This window comes from Lupinus angustifolius, chromosome LG13 (assembly GCF_001865875.1).
Source record: "Lupinus angustifolius cultivar Tanjil chromosome LG13, LupAngTanjil_v1.0, whole genome shotgun sequence".
NCBI classification, from domain to species: Eukaryota; Viridiplantae; Streptophyta; class Magnoliopsida; order Fabales; family Fabaceae; genus Lupinus; species Lupinus angustifolius.
The window spans coordinates 10,032,988-10,038,210 of record NC_032021.1 but is presented as its reverse complement, the minus strand read 5'-3'; the positions used below and the strand labels follow the sequence as shown (position 1 = coordinate 10,038,210).

General features: G+C 43.4%; 1 pseudogene; it reads right to left on the bottom strand.

The window, feature by feature from the left end:
• LOC109363579 lies at positions 131-5,216 on the bottom strand (annotated as a pseudogene).

Below are 5,223 nucleotides of genomic sequence, written 5' to 3'. Positions count from 1 at the left end.
AAAACATGTATGCAATTTTGTAAATAATGATCGTGTTCATTACATTAATATTCCTAAGAAATCGAGTTTCTTTTTCTTTATTCTTTTTTTCCTTTTTTTTTTGGTTTTTTCTTTTTCTTAGGAAGTCGTCTCAAGCATAGTATTTCTTCACTGCATCAGAGTTTACAGAGAGACGAAGGTCTTCTCTGTCCATGTTGGTCAAAATGAGAGCTCCTCCTGAGAAGGCTTTCTTTACCACATATGGGCCTTCGTAATTGGGTGTCCACTTTCCCCGGTGATCCTTCTGAATAGGTAAAATCTTCTTGAGTACTAGATCACCTTCCCTGAATGTTCGAGGGCGTAGCTTCTTAGCATGTGCTCTCATGATCCTCCTCTGGTATAATTGACCATGACATATGGCTGCCAACCTCTTCCCTTCAATAAGATTCAACTGATCATGTCGGGCTTGGACCCATTCTGCCTCTTCTAATCCGGCTTCAGCGAGCACTCTTAGTGACGGGATTTCGACTTCTATCGGCAGCACTGCTTCCATCCCATAAACCAGCGAGTAGGGTGTTGCCCCAGTTGATGTGCGGACGGAAGTCCGATAACCATGAAGTGCAAATGGTAACATATCGTGCCAATCTCTGTAGGTCACCACCATTTTCTGGACTATCTTCTTTATATTTTTATTTGCTGCCTCCACTGCCCCGTTCATCTTAGGTCTGTAAGGCGAAGAAGTGTGATGTTTGATTTTGAATTCCTCACACATCTCCGTCATCATCTTGTTGTTGAGATTGGTAGCATTATCTGTGATAATTTTATGAGGCAAACCATAGCGGCAAATCAATTCCTTTTTTATAAACTTGAGTACTACCTTACGAGTCACGCTTGCGTATGAGTTTGCCTCGACTCACTTGGTGAAATATTCGATTGCAACCAAGATGAAGCGATGACCATTGGAAGCATTTGGTTCGATCGGACCGATAACGTCCATCCCCCACATAGAAAACGGCCATGGGGCAGACAAAATATTTAACGGGCTGGGAGGTGCATTAATATTATCAGCATAAATCTAGCATTTGTGACATTTTCGTACATGATCGCAACAATCACTTTCCATCGTTAACCAAAAATAGCCTGCTCTCAGGATTTTCCGAGCCATTGAGTGCCCATTCGTATGGGTCCCAAACATTCCTTCATGTATTTCCTGGATGATCTTCTCTGCTTCCTTGGCTTCCACACACCTCAGTAGCATCATGTCATGGTTTCTTTTGTACAACACGTTTTCGTTTAGAAAGAAGCCCATAGCTAACCTTCGTAGAGTCCTTTTATCATTTTCTGTGGCCTCGGGAGGATACTCTTTGCTCTTGAGGTATGTCATTATGTCATGATACCAAGGCTTTCCATCAGGCTCGGATTCGATTTCACAATAGTATGTCGGCTGATCTTTGCTTGCTATCCTGATAACGGGCATTTCCTTTTCACCTATCTGGAACATGGAGGATAAAGTTGCCAAGGCATCAGCCAACCGATTATCTTCCCTTGGGATATGGTAGAAGTCTATTTCCTCGAATCGATGGATCAACTTTTGGACATGATCTCTATATGGTATCAACTTAGAATCTCTGGTCTCTCATTCTCCTTTTACATGATGAATCACTAGAGCGGAGTCTCCATACTTCTATGGATTTAATTCTTGACTCCAAGGCCGCCTCCAAACCCAAGACACATGCCTCATACTCCGCGATGTTGTTGGTGCAGTCAAAGCATAGCCGAGCCGTAATCGGGATGAACTTATTCTCTGGGGAGATCAATACTGCCCCTATTCCGTGTCCGAGTATATTGGAAGCCCCATCGAACACCAGAGTCCATCTATCTCCTTCTATTTCAGTGCCTGGAGATATCATCATAATCCCTTCATCGGGGAATTCCCCATTAATCAAATCCCCTTTGTTTATAGGTTGGCTGGCGAGATAATCGGCAAGGACACTTCCTTTTATTGCCTTCTGGGTGACATACACAATATCATACTCGGATAATAGCACTTGCCATCTAGCAATACTCTCCGTCATAATAGGCTTCTCAAATATGTACTTAATCGGATCCATTTTAGATACCAACCATGTAGTGTGGCTCAACATGTATTGCCTGAGACGACGTGCAGCCCAAGCTAAGGCACAACAAGTGCGCTCCAACAGAGAATACCTCTTCTCACAATCATTGAATTTCTTGCTCAGGTAATAAATGATATGCTCTTTCTTCCCTAACTCATCATGTTGTCCTAGAATACAACCCATGGACTCGTCCAGCACTGTTAGATACATGATTAGGGGTCGGCCTGGGACTGGGGGCGTCAATATCGGCGGTTCTGTCAAGTATTGCTTGATTTTGTCGAACACTGTTTGGCAATCATCATTCCATTTCACTACTTGATTCTTCCTCAATAGCTTGAATATGGGTTCACAAGTTGTAGTTAGTTGAGATATGAACCGGGAGATGTAGTTCAGCCGACCCAAGAACCCTCTGACTTCTTTCTCCGTCTTAGGGGTTGGCATTGGGCTGGCATCTCGGCGATGGCTCTGATTTTTTCAGGATCAACCTCTATGCCTTTCTGACTAACAATGAAGCCCAGGACTTTGCCAGATTTCACTCCAAAGCTGCATTTAGCTGGGTTCAACTTGAGCTGATACTTTCGTAACCTCTCAAAGAGCTTTCGCAGATTGGGGACATGCTCTTCTTTCGATTTGGATTTGCAAATGATATCGCCGACATAGACCTCGATCTCCTTGTGCATCATATCATGAAAAATGGCGATCATGGCCCTTTGATAGGTGGCCATAGCATTTTTTAACCCGAATGGCATCACGAGATAGCGGAAGGTACCCCATGGGGTAATGAAGGTTGTTTTATCTATGTCCTCCGAAGCTATCTTAATCTGGTGGTACCTGGAGTATCCATCCATGAATGAGAATAAAGCATGATCGACTGTACTATCGACTAGAACATCGATGTGTGGCACAAGAAAGTCATCCTTTGGACTGGCCCGATTAAGGTCTCTATAGTCAACACATATCCGGAGTTTCCCTCCTTTCTTTGGCACTGCAACTATGTTGGCCACCCATTCGGGGTATGTAGAGACTGTCACGAACTTGGCTTCCAACCATTCCTCTTTGACTCTTAAGGATACGTCTGGCCTCATCCTTCGTAGTTTTTGTTTTACCGGTTTAGAGTCTTCCTTTAGTGGTAGTTTGTGTTCCACTAAATTTCGATCTAGACCTGGCATCTCCTCATATGACCAAGCGAATACATCCTTGTATTCATGTAGAAGCGCGATGAGTTTTCCTTGCTCAGTTCTATCCATGATTGTGCCTACCCGAACCTCCTTCTTTTCTTCCTCTGAACCCAGATTCACCAACTCGACGGGTTCCCCATGAGGTTGAATTTCTTGGCCTTCTTGTTTGACTAATCTCAGCAATTCCGGTGACGCTTTGTAGTCTTCGTCACTGTCACCTTCCTCTGCTTGATTTATTGGGTGATCAAAATTTGGCAAGTGATTATTAATGATGTCATTAGATATAGATTCGATGTCAGATCTGCATTATGGTTTATTGGTTTATATCAAGTTAATTTATTGATTTGTTTAGGCAGAAAGTGCAATATAAAATTGTTCAAGAAATGGAATGAAATGTGATGGTTTGTTTTATTAGGAATCACACTGATGAAAGTAAAATCATGCCCTTATTAACACAAGATCCAAATGCCCAGGGCTTGGCAAATGGTGACCAAACAAGTTTAGAAATGTTAAAACATTTTCAATTACATTGGCCCATAAATACAGCTAGCAACATCCTTTTTGGTCCAATTGTCCAAGATCATGCCTGGAGCGCACTGGTACACCTGACTGAAATCATCATCTAGCTGGTCTTCACTCATCATTGCAATCAATTTTTGTTCTATGAAGCCTGCACTCACAAAACTCTGGCTGATCTGGGGGATGGGAATCCTTCTGCTATCATTTCTATAACGCCCCGGACGAGTAGTACTCCTCTTCTTTTCCTCTGCAAGTTACTCTGCCAGTTGGTCCTCATCAGCTTTGCTGGGTTTATAGCCCAATCCATATCGACCATTATTAATTGGGAGGGTTATGGTGTTTTCAATTCCCTGACCGTATCTCCCTAAACCTTTTCCTGGCTGGAATCCTTTCTTTAGCATGACCCTGGCCATGTTAATGGAGACATTAGAGGGTGGAGGATTGAGCTTAAGATATCCTCTCCTATTAGAAGAAGCACTCGCAATCTCTAACGCCCGGAAAGAAGACTCCAAAGCTTCAGTGTCAGCTTCTATGTATGGGGTATCACTAAGCTGAGACACCAGAATGTCTTCTTCACCCATGATGGTTATCAACTTGCCCCTCGCGATAAACTTCACCTTTTGATGCAATGAGGAAGGTATAGCGCCGATGGAATGGATCCATGGCCTTCCCAACAGACAGCTGAACGACGGATTGATATCCATGACCTGAAATAGGATCTGGAAAGTACACGGCCCAATCTTCACGGGTAGCTCGATTTCTCCCAGCACATCCCTTCGGGCTCCATCGAAGGCTCGAACAACTGTTGAACTGGGTTTTATGGCTGAGTCATCCACTCGTAATTTAGACAATGTCCTCTTGGTTATCACATTGAGCGACGCACCATTGTCTATCAACACCCTTCCTATTACAAAATCTGTGTACATGATGGAGATGTGGAGAGGACGGGTGTGCCCTGTTCCTTCATTCGGTATTTCCTCATTGCTGAAGGAGATAAAGTTATCGACATGATATTATTGACGATACCATCTAATTTGCTAGTACTTATATCATGGTCGACATGGACCTGGTTTAGCACTTTCAGTAGGACCTTTCTGTGAGCTTCTGAATTCATTAGTAAAGACAACAGCGATACCCTGGCTGGAGTGCGACTCAACTGGTCAACTATTTGGTACTCGCTTTGCCCGATGAATCGCAAGAACTCACAAGCTTCATCATCTGTGACTTCTCTTTCAACATCAATTGGAGGGATCTCAACCCGGGCCGCTCCAGAACTGGTATCTACTGGCTTATCAACGTTTTCTTTGCCTTTAGACGCATTGATGACTTTACTGGCTATCTCAACAGGGCTATAAATCCTTCCGCTCCTTGTCATATTTCCTACCCCGACCAAGTGGACAACTTCATTTGTTGGAACTGGCATTTTTCCG